The sequence below is a fragment of the Theobroma cacao genome, chromosome 7, assembly GCF_053813885.1.
Source record: "Theobroma cacao isolate CCN51 chromosome 7, ASM5381388v1, whole genome shotgun sequence".
Lineage (NCBI taxonomy): Eukaryota > Viridiplantae > Streptophyta > Magnoliopsida > Malvales > Malvaceae > Theobroma > Theobroma cacao.
This window is the reverse complement of record NC_142645.1, coordinates 12,518,357-12,531,032: the sequence shown is the minus strand read 5'-3', so window position 1 is coordinate 12,531,032 and position 12,676 is coordinate 12,518,357. Positions and strand designations below refer to the sequence as shown.

Below are 12,676 nucleotides of genomic sequence, written 5' to 3'. Positions count from 1 at the left end.
TTTAACAAAATCCTATACCAAAATCTCAGCTGGGGAATAACAATGGCATGGGGCTTGGGGTGACACAGAGGCAGCCGGTAGGGAGTGGCTGTGGTTGGGCGGTTAGGGAGAAAATTCAAATGAACCGATGAAGGAGCTGAGCGTGGCGTGGTAGGCCGACAACTAGGGAAGAACAAGGGCGTGGAGCTTAGGGAGACACCTACGCAGTCGACAGACCTTGGCTGTGGCTAGGCTGTTGGAGAGAAAAGGCAGATCAACCGATGAAAGACCCCAGCTTGGCGTGGTACGCCGGCAGCTAGCTGTAAACACCATATTTTTTATGTTAAAAAAAATTAATAACAATAATACTTAACTAATAAAAAAATCAATAAAAAAATACTGGCAAGGCACAGATGCCCTGCCAATACTAGTATCACCACTACAATGCCAGACGCACAAAATTCGCGTCTGACAGAGTAGTGGAACGAAGCCTCGCAGAGACCACAACCAAAAATATTGTACAAGTGTAGCACAGAGGATCCGGGGGCCAAAAACTCAATAAAAAAAATTCCTAAGAATACCTAGCAACCCAAAAACACACAAAGCCAAAATCAATTCCCTAGTCTAGCAGCCAGAAACCTCAATCCACAAACCAAAAAATACCAAACAATACCAAAAAAAAGAATCAAAAAAATATATACATAGAGAAAGAGAGCTTTGGGTGAAGGGCTGCCAATCGCTGGTGGGAGTTTAGGGAGTTTGGGGTTTGTGCCGTCGGTTTTAGAGAGAGTGTTGGGGCATCGAGCTTGCCGCCAGTGAAAGGAAGAAGCGAGAGAGAGAAGATCTGGGTTGCTGTGCCGTCGGTCCTAGAGAGAGCTAGGGCTTCGGGCTTGTGTCACCAGCTGGAAAAGGAAGAAGCAAGAGCCGACCAGATCTGGGTTCCTGTGCCGTCGGTTCTAGAAAGAGCTAGGGCTTCGGCCTTGTGTCTCCGGTTGGAAAAGGAAGGCTTTGAGAGAGAGAGTTGGGGGTCGGGGAAGAACAATAGATGAAGGAGTCGACTGAAGGAGGGATGGAGTGGCACTCGATTAGAAGAGAAGAAAAAAAAGGAAAAAGAGGGGTCGGGGGGGGTGGGATGGGTTTTTAATTTTTATTCCTTTTTTAATTTTTTTAACATAAAAGACTATTACATAAATATTTAACATTTGGATTAATGTGCTAAAAACACATTTTGCTATATAAATTTCATAAGTATTAAAATTATCATTTTCATATTATTAACATCAAATAAAAAATAAATATATATTAAAATGTTTATAGTGTATCTAAAAAATAGTAATTATGTTTTTTAAAATAAATCGAATTTATATAAAACATAGTTATCAAAAGACCTTATAATTTAATTAATAATCATAAATTTATTGATTATATGAATTAATTTGTCCTTATTTACATGAAATTTAAAAAAATTGCTAAGTAAAAAAACTATTCTAATCTCACAACTTCTTTTTAAATTATTAAGTTTATATATTATAAATTTATATAAACAAAAGTATATATATTATTTAGTAATTACTTTATAATACAATAGTAATTATATTTTTTATAAATAAACATAATATATAATATAAAATGTATGTGTTAAAAGACATTACAAGTTTTATATTATAAAGTATATGTATTATAAATATTATAGTGTATATACAAAAGTCGTAATTATATTCTTTTTAAATTAACCCAATGCATATAAAGTATAGATATTAAAAGATATTACAATTTAATTAATAATTATAATTTTATTAATTATATGAATTTGCTCTTAGTTACAAGAAATTTAAAAAAAAATAGTTCAGTTTCAAAACTATTATAATCTCACAACTTTTTTTTAGATAATTAACTTCATATATTGTAAATTTATGTAAACAAAGGTATATATATTATTTAGTAACTCATTTATATAATAGTAATTACAAGTTATAGTAACATAATATATAATAGAAAGTGTGTGTGTTAAAAGACATTACAAGTTATAGTAACTATAAAGTGTGTGTATATATATATATATGTATGATTTGGATCCTATTACATTAATCATCTAAATGAAATTTACTATAATCTTATATAAATTATATCCTCACATATATATATGTAGTGTCAAGCCCGACCTTATAAAATACTTTCCATGTCATTCATATGATTGACAATATGCTTGCATACTTGGAAAGCCCCGAAAGAAAAATCGTTAAAACACGACAATGTACCAAATGGTACAATTAAGTTAATTTAAGCCTCGAACTAGATCAAATAGAGAATTTAAAATGAAATTAAGAATATTAAAGTCCCAGAATGGTTTAATATGGTGATTTGGAGTTCGAGGATCAATTTGAAGTCAAACTAGAATTTTTACTGTCTAGGGGCAAAATGGTCATTTGCCACCTAGGGACACAATGAGAATTTTTAAAAAAGAATTTTTTTTAGCCCCATTTGACTTATTGGAGTATTATTTGAGTATTTGAGTATAATTTGAGGGTTTGGCAGTGAAAAAGTTTAATTCCAGTGATTTCTAGAGTGTAAGGGCAAAATCGTAATTTTACCATCAGCGAACAAAATTTGAGATTTTGAGAGAATTTAGATCAAATTTGATAAATTGGAGAATGGTATGAGTATAAGGGATGAAAAATATGTCTATGGGCAATTTTTCAATTTTTGGGGCAAAAATGTAATTTTTTACTTTTATAGGGGCAAAAGTGTAAATTTCAAAATTACTCCACCAAGACTTTGGATAAGTATGAGAATTTTATCTAAGCTATGGATATGTGGGACAAGTGTATGGTGAAAATTTGGAAACAAATGAATGGCTAGAATTTAAGGAATTAATAAAACATTAAAAAAAATGAATAAAATAATATTATATTATTTTAGCCTTTAAAAAGGTAAAAATTCCAGAATTCTCATCTTCTTCAGCTGTCCAAACCAGGGGAGAAAAGGGGGAAAAAAACAAATAAGAACCCTACCTGAAAATTTGGGGAAAATCAAAAGAAATCAAGAAATCAAGCATTGAAAAGGTAAATTTCATTGATTTTCCTTGTGATTTTCACTACCCATGCATTGTTTTCTCATTTCCATGCAAAATTAGAAAGTGGGTATGGACACCCATGCTGGCCGAACCTCCATGGATGAGTTTTGAGCTTGATTTTTGGTTGATTTTAATTGAATTAAGTGATTTTAGTTAAGTTATATTGAAATATAGCAAAAATAAGCTAGAAAATATAATTTTCTCCCATTGAAACCCATTATGCCGAATTTTCTAGGAGAGTATTGGCTGCTGATCTTAATGTTTATTTGAGGAATTATGATGAATAATGATGAATTATGAACCTAGAAAAATAATGGGAATTTTCGGAGCAAAAATATAAATTTTTACCCACTAGGGGTATTTTCGTAATTTGCTATCGAGACTGATAATTTGCACCACACTGAGGGACATTAAGTCAATTTGGGTGCAATTGAGGTATAGAAACTGAAAAAAATTAATTTGGAGTTTAAACGGACGCGTATATCGATTTATCAGGTAAAATATCGAAATAGGCTAACACCGCATTTAGGCAAAAATTTAGACATTTTTGCATTCCATATCAAGCATTAGTAATCTAAATTAGTTTAATTTCAATTTAGTACCAATGTGGTGAATTTCTTGATTTTGTACTATGTCAAGGTGGTGAGTCCTCCGATAAAGGCCAAGGAATTGCACCCGAGGACCAATAGTCTGAGTATTTCAAAAATCCCCACTCTAGACACAGTGAGTAACCTTACCATCATTTTAATTATCTAAAGTATGTTTTTATTCGGTTTTGGTGAATTTTATGAAAATGAGTTCAAATGGTAAATTTTTATGTTTTGTAAACAAAATGAGTTTAAATGAAAATATTTATAAATTGTCTTAAAACGAAATAACGATTTTGAAAATAGAGTAATTGGAGACCACTGATATGTTGTAAATTTAAAATTGAATTAATGGCTTATGTTATTATATTGACATGACTGGCTGGGTTGTGTTTTTTATGAATTGTATGAATTACTTTATTTTACCCTTGCAGGCTGGGTAGTAATATATTAGCCCTGTCATATTGTCAAAATTTTATTATATGGTGGGTTTGACCTGCTGCAGTGGGCTGGATTCTGTGGACTAGCCTATTAGAGGGGCACGGAATCTTGTTATATTTTTACCTCGGTTGGAGAGGCGAGTAGGGTAACTCCCGAGGTATAACTTTTAGAGTTCACTTCAAGCCAAACCACCACGTGAAGGGGAACTCGGCCAACGCCAAGGAATGGCTATGTTTTCAAAATAAAAACATGACTTTCTAATAGCCTTGGCGGACTCAGTTGGGATAGCCCTCGGCCAAGGTATCCCAGATAACTGAGTATGATAATAATTTTTGGCATGAGCCAAGCTTTTTAAGAAATTCATAAGCCATACTGATTACTTGCTTTAAATAAATTGATTTCATTTGATTGAAATAAGTTGAAGGATGATAAATCACAGTTTGATGAAATGTTTTAATAGTCTCCTTTTACTCGACTTTAGATATTTTGAGTGATGTTTGTTTACTCACTGGGATTTTATAATCTCACCACCCTCATTTTCACCCATTTCAGGCTCAGAATAGATTGTAGATAACTGATATCAACGAGGATTACAGTTGAACTTGCCACATCCAAAGACTGTAGGTTCATTTTTTTTGATACTTTTGGTCATTCGTGGGCCCACGTGTCAATGTAAATTAAATTCTATACTTTGGTTATCTGTATTACGGTATGTAAGAATTTATTTTGCTTTTACGCTATAAAAATTATTTATGCAGTGTTTTTAAAATATCATTTTATGTGAAAATTGAATGTTTTATTTAATATTTTTATTTTATTATGACAGTCATAATTCCATTTTAAATGAATGTTTTAGACATCCAAAATTATTTTTGATTATGAAATATGTGTTTTCCACTTACATACTATATTTTTAGATGATTTTGAGATTTTTGGGATAAATGACCAAAATACCCCTGTGAGATGGTAATTATTATTTTATTTGTTTAAGTTGGAAACAGTTTAAAATCTTTTAGAATGTGGTATTTGGAAATAGTTACCCATAGGGGAAATGAGAAGCTGATATTAAAGCCTTGCGGGGTTTCGGTTGACATTCCAGGTAATGAATGTTGATCGAGACGTCGCGGCGGTTGTCATGGGCTCGATGGGAGTTCCGGGTCGTGTCATGTAGACCCTTATTTAATATATCTCATATATATATATATATATATATATATATATATATATATATGTTCAATTATAAAGATATTTCAATTAAAAAATATAACTTGTACTTTAATTTTAATACAATTATTTATCGATTTTTTTCTTAAATCATAATTGTTTATATATATATATTTATTTTCTATAGCTCTCGATCAGAATTGCATGAATACATAGATATAATAAAATGATATTTTTTAAGCACAAATATTAATAAGTTTATTATAAAACTTCAATCTTAATTTACATATATTAGCTAATTACAATTAAAACGTAAATAAAGTAATATATACTTTTTAATATGATTTTTATATCTTATCATGGTTTTTTATAAAATATAAAATTTTACATAGAAATTTTTTTCAATTTTGGAATAATATAACATTACCCTAATTTGGTAGTATTAATCAATATTGTATGATTCATTAAAGTTTAAAAAATTATACAAAATTACTCAAAGGAAAACATATTTAAACAGAGCCCAAAATTTTACTTCGACAACTATGTATTTGCTTAAAGAGATATCTAAATTTAGAAAAAAAAGAATTTAAATTATATAATTTTTTAACATTATTATTATTTCTAACAGAATTTTCCAACGGAAAATTCCGTTGGAAAGTTACAAATATCATTAACACTTTGATGCACTAAAAAGGCTATTTCCAACGGGAAATTCCGTTGGAAAGTTACATTTTTAATATATCATTGACTCTTTATATGTTCCAACGAATTTTCAACGGAAATTTTCGTTGGAAACTGTAAAAAAATTGAATTTTTTTTTTAAAGTTTAATGTTCCAATGGATTTTCAACAGAAATTTTCGATGGAAATCCGTTGGAAACTGTAAAAAGATTGAACAATTTTTTTTAAAGTTTTATGTTCCAACGGAAAATTCCATTGGAAACTGTAAATGTCATGACCCGGTACTCCCCTCGAATCCGTGATAACCGCCGCGATGTTCAGGTAGACACTCATTGCCCGAAATGTTAACCCGAGACCTTGCAAGGCTTTTCTATTAGTTTCTCATTTCCCTTGTGAGCAACCATTGTCAAATATCGTGTTCTAAAAGATTTTAAACTATTTTCAACTAAAAATAAATAAAATATTAATTTTCGTCTCACAAGGGTATTTTGGTCATTTTTCTCAAAAATTTCGAAATTGGCTAAAACGTAATATACAAGTACAAAACACATAATTCATATTTAAAATGAGTTTAAAAGTCTAAAATCTTTATTTAAAACGAAATTACGGTTATTTAAATATAATAAGAAAATAAAAGAAATATTAAGTAAAATATTCTATTTTCTTATAAAACAATATTTATAGAGTTATACGTAAATAATTTTATAGCGTAAAAGTTAAATAAATTTATACATACTGTAATATAGTAAGCCAAAATATTTAATTTAATTTACAATAACAAGAGGGCCCCCGAATAAACAAAAGTAAAGAGGACTGTGAACCTACGGTTTGGAAAATACAGATCCAATGGTAGTCCTCGATGAGATCAGCTATCTACAGTCTATACTGAACTTGAAATGGGTGGAAAGGAGGGTGGTGAGATTATAAAATCCCAATGAGTAAACAGACATCATCATAAATATCTAGAGTTGAGTGCATGGAGATAATAAAGTAAATCATCGTAAATTGGGTCACAGCATTAGAATACATTTCATTTAAAATATGTAAAGAGGCTTATGAATCTCATAAAAACTAGACTTATGCCATAAATCTATTCTCAGGGACACCTTGGTCGAGGTATCCTACCGAGACCGCCAAGGCTGTTAAAATTTCACATTTCGCGTAAATCATATTTTTATTTTGAAATATAGCCTTTCCTTGGCGTTGGTTGAGTTCCCCCTCACGTGGTGGTTTGGCGTGAAGTGAACCCTAAGCTTTACCCTAGGAGATACCTTACGCGCCTCTCCATTCGAGATAAGAATATAATGGGGTTTACTGTGCCCCTCTAAAGGGCTGGCACACAAAAACCCCCTACTGTAGTGATTAATTAATATATAATCCACCATACAATAAAACTCAAAAACATGATATGACAATTTTTTTGTAATTCGCAATCTTTCAAGGCAACCAAACAATTTGCATTTCAATAGAATTGCCAACTAGCCAATCATGCCCGATTTATCATAAACCAATAAATTTAAACAATCGAATTGTAACAATTAACGGTCTCCGTGTACTCTATTTTTCAAAATCCTTATTAATTTCAAAACAATTTATAAATTAATTCCATTGAAATACATTTATTTATAAAACATGAAAATTTTCCTTTTTAAATCCATTTTTCCATAGAATTCATAAAATCATCTAAAAACCACCCTAGATAATTAAAATGACAGTAAGTTTACTCACAATGTCTAGAATGCAAACTTTCGAAGCACTCTGTCTACTGGTCCTCTGATGCAATTTCCTTGCCTTTATTGGAGGACTCCCCACCTTGACACAGTACAAAATCGAGAAATTCACCGAATTGGTACTAAGTTGAAATTAAACTAATTTAGACTACTAATGCATGATATGGAATGCAAAAATGCACTAGTAACTATCTAAACTCAGTATTGGCCTAATTTGTTTTATCACCAGATTAAATTACTAACGCGTCCAATTTAATCCAAAATTAATTTTTTTCAGTTTCTATACCTCGATTGCACCCAAATTGACTTAATGTCCCTCAATGTGGTGCAAATTATCAATCTCGACAGTAAATTACGAAAATACCCTTAGTGGGTAAAAATTCATATTTTTGCTCCGAAAATTCCCATTATTTTTCTAGGCTCATAATTCATCATTTCTTAGCCAGTTCTCCTAGAATAAAAATCAAACTCATCCTCGCTCATACATGGTAAATTCGGACATTAATGGTTGTGGGAGAAAATAAATTCTTTTCTTGTTGTTTTGTTTCTAAATATGCTAAACTAACTTAAAACACTAACATAACTTAAAATTAAATTAATCCAACAACTTTCTCTCTCCTAACCCATTTTGGTCAGCCAAAAATTCATCATAAAAACATGTAATTTAAGCATGGAAAATATGGAGAAATGCTCAAGGAAAATAGATTTCAAGCTTAAGTTGAAAAATCCTACCTTTTTCACTTGTTTTCCTTAATTTTCCACACTTTTTCTCTTGAAATTCCTCACCTAGGGTTTGTTCTTCCTCTCTTTCTCTCTCTTCCTTGCTTGGCCGAATATTTGGAGAGTAATGGGCTGATTTATTCTGATTTTTAAGTTAAATAATAAATTATCCTAAGCTTGACACATGGCATTTTTTTATTGGTCCATTTTTAAAATTTGAAAAATTTAAACATTTTATCTCCACCACATGATTAGTCAAAGGTCAAAAATGAGGATACAGGAAGACCATGTGCTGGAAAAAATATCCTGGTGGTGAAAAATTACAATTTTGCCCCTGGGGTGGCAAAATTACTATTTTACCCTTATACTCCAAATTATAAAGAAATTAAAATTTTATACTTCTAAACCTCAAATCATACTCCAATAAGTCAAATTATACTACAATAAGTCAAATGGGGTCAAAAAATCTTTTCTAAAAATTTCCATTTTGTCCCCAGGTGGCAAATGACCATTTTGCCCCTAGATAGTGAAAATTCCGGTTTAACTTCAAATTAATCTTCAAACTCCGAATTACCATTTTGAGTCATCCATAGACTATGAAACTCTTAATCTCACCTTCAAATTCCTATTTAATCTAGTTCGAGGATTAAATCAACTTTGTTGTACCTCTAGGTAAATACCGACTTTTGTAATTTTTTTTTGGGACTCTCTTAGCATGCAATCATGCTATCATCACATGTATGTTATGACTAATATTTTATAAGGTCGGGCTTTACAGTAAATATTACACTTTTTTTTTTAGTTTACAGTTACAACGGATTTCCAACGGAATATTCCGTTGGAATTATTGTACAAGTCAAATTTCCAACGGAAAATTCCATTGGAAATACGTTGGAAATTTCATTTTCCAACGGATTTTCAACAGAAAATTTCGTTGAAAAATTTCCAATATAAGTCCGTTGGAAATCCGTCGGAACAAGCAATTAAAAATTTTAACTATACTCCGTTACAAATCCGTTGGAAATACAAAGATTTTTTGTAGTGATGATGGCCGGTGTCTCAAGGTTTATTGCACCGGCATGGGTGATTTTCTTAAAATTTTGGTTATGGAACACAGGCCTCAACTGTTGGCCATTGTGCCATAATCCCTTGAAGTACTCAAACATTGCTTCCCGAACCTTTTTGGTATTTGATAGTCAAGCACCATTTTGTCTAATGCACGCCATATAATTAATGGTTGCACAAGCTTTAACTTTGCACTGAAAATATTTGATGGTTTTATCACCCTCCTTAGTCAACTGTACAACTTGATTTATGATTTTTTTTTTACAGAACTTGATCTATGATTTTATTTCAAAAGCATCCATACGAATAATAAATAGTGCAAATCATGCAAAAAGTTTGGCGTCCTACCAGCTTTAAATTATGCAAAAATTTTTGGGTATATATTGGGTGAGTATTATTCGTATGGATGCTTTTGAAATAAAATCATTGATCAATTTGTAAAAATTTTTGTTATAATTGGATCTTATAGCCTGAAAACTGTCCTTATTTATTGATTTAGGAGGTTTAAGATCTTATCAACAATGATTGGATCATGAATTATCCAAGAAGTTATAGAACTATTCTAAAATAAGTTTATATGCATTGGGGAATGAATTTGGACCTCCTACATAGAAATATAGGATCAGCTTGTTCCTGAAGAGTTTGATTACTCTTTTGGATGATTTTATTAAGAAACCACTAATTGTTTATATACAAGTTTCATTGTCAATACAAAAAGAGAGATAATCTATGCAATAAAGAGGAATTCCTAAGATCAAGGTAACATTATATCACCAAGCCTATAAGTAAGGAAAATCACAACTAGAATCACTAAGTGAATTAGCACAGCCGAGTCAAACCAAATCATCCCTCCAAAAATTTTTAAAATTTCTATATATTGCATACACTATTTAATGAGCCTTCAAAATATTTTTTTATTAAATTATTAGTACAATATGTTATATATATTTTTAATGGGCCCCTAAATTTTTTTTATTAAATTATTAATACAAATAAAAATTAATAAAATGACTCTATAAATCCATTTAACTTTACCCTAACTCTTAAATTTTTTTCCTTTTAAATTTCTTCACACCTCTTTCCATCTCTTTCTTTTTTTCTTTCTCTTCTCTTTTATCCTTTCATTGTAAAATTACAAAAAGGTAAAGTTTTTTCATCTTTCTTTTTCTGTTCATATTAATATTTATATTTGTTTATTTTTTTCCATTCTATTCTATTTAATCATATTTTTAAGTTTTTATAGATTTTTTTCTCCAAATTTTTATAAATCATCAACCACATTCTTCCTTTTTCCCTTTTGTTATGTATTTTTATCTTCTACTTGTCATATTCTTCTTTTCTTTTTTGTTACATGTTCTCAATGATTTTAGTCTTTAAAAATTAAAAAATTAATGTAAATCTCAAATATGCGTTATAGCATTGTATTATTGATTGTTGCTTAAAATTTCACTAATATATTATTTTTTATTAATCTTGATTATATAAGATATTTTCCATGTGCTTTATGTTTTATATTTAGTTGAAAGGAAATTATTTTTGAGTGTTTAGTTTTTAAACAGTACTGATTATATAAGAAAAAATTATTTATTTTGTGTATCGTATTTAATTATTTATATTTTATACATTATTTGTCTTCATCTTTAACTTCCCAATAAAAATTGGTTACCTCTGTCCAGCTTGTTCAATGTTATATATACTGTCATATTATGAGCACAAGCTATACACATTAGGTGGTAAGAAAAGAAGGAAAGTGCAATGACAGAAGCCAAGGAAGTGGAGGGTGAGCTCAAGAACTTCATCAGGTTATGTGTTTGGACCATGGCATCTCTACTCTATTGTTACTTTATTGCAAAAAAGATCCCAAAGGGTTTGCTAAGGCTCATCTCCCTCCTCCCTGTAATCACCCTTCTATCTATCCTCCCCTTCGACCTGAACACCTTGCACATAGGTTTCCCGACCTTTTGGTGCCTTGCTTTGATTGCCAACTTCAAGCTCCTCTTATTGGCCTTCGATCAAGGCCCTTTATCACTACCTAAACAAGATCTTCTTTGTTTTATCCTAATGGCTTGTTTCATTTTCAAAATCAAACAAAACCCACCTTCAGAAAAACCATTTCAAACCAAGAATAATCCAATTTTAGAGGCTGCAACTAAAGCTACACTTGTATCGATAGGGGTTTATAGTTATAATTATAACTATAAAAACTACTTTCACCAACACGTCTTGTTGGTTTTTTTTTTTTTTTATCGTGTACCATGGAACACAACTTTTCCTTGCCTCCACTGCAATCCCTGCTCAACTCCTCCTTGGCGTTGAACTGGAGCCACAGTTCAAAGCACCACTCTTTTCCACTTCACTACAAGATTTCTGGGGTCATAGGTGGAACCTTGGGGTCTCAGATATTCTCCGCGCCACCGTATATAATCCCGCGCGTAGTATGTCTACACGTGTAATTGGACCTCGGTGGGCCTCATTGCCTGGTGTTTTCTTGACATTTTTAGTCTCGGGTTTGATGCACGAATCGCTTGTTTATCATTTGACTCGTGAAAGTCCAACGTGGGAAGTTACTTGGTTTTTTATCTTGCAAGGAGTTTTCGTCGATGTGGAGATAATACTAAAGAAAAAATTGGCGGCAACCAACAAATTCCGGCTTCACAGAGCAATTTCAGGACCGTTGGCTTTGGCAAATATAGCAATAACGGCTGCTTGGCTGACTTATGCACAAGTTGTGAGAAATAGTATAGATCAAAGGGTAATCAAAGAATTAAATATGTTCAGGGAATTTCTCAAGGGCATGGCAATAAGCAGATGGTCCGGTAGTAAAGGCCAAATGGTTTGTGATTGCAGCTATTAGTAGTATTTTTAATTAAGGGTTTAATTAATTTGCATACATTTTCGTTAAGACTTTTGGTAGGTTAACTGATCGCTTGTTTTGCTTTTTCAAAGACCAAATTTCAAAATTCATGGCGCTTTAGAGTTTCTTTGAATAAACTTAATATAAATGGTAAACCGCATATATTTAAGATACTACTTAATTTGTTACAATATTTTATCCCTTTAGATTTAAATTTTTTTCCACGGCCCGTTAGCTGAGTAGCTGATCATGTAGCCTAATGGTTCTCTGATCTACCTTCTCTTCTTCTTGTTGCAAAAAAAGGATATAATTTGCAAGTTATGATGGAATTTAGACTTGCCGCAATTGAGATGCGTTTTATTTTGTTAATGTATCATTTCTTA

General features: G+C 31.3%; 1 pseudogene; it reads left to right on the top strand.

Annotated features, from left to right (window-relative positions):
- Window positions 1–11,179: 11,179 nt before the first annotated feature.
- LOC18594649 (putative long-chain-alcohol O-fatty-acyltransferase 9 pseudogene) lies at window positions 11,180–12,313 on the top strand (annotated as a pseudogene).
- The last annotated feature ends 363 nt before the right edge of the window (window positions 12,314–12,676 follow it).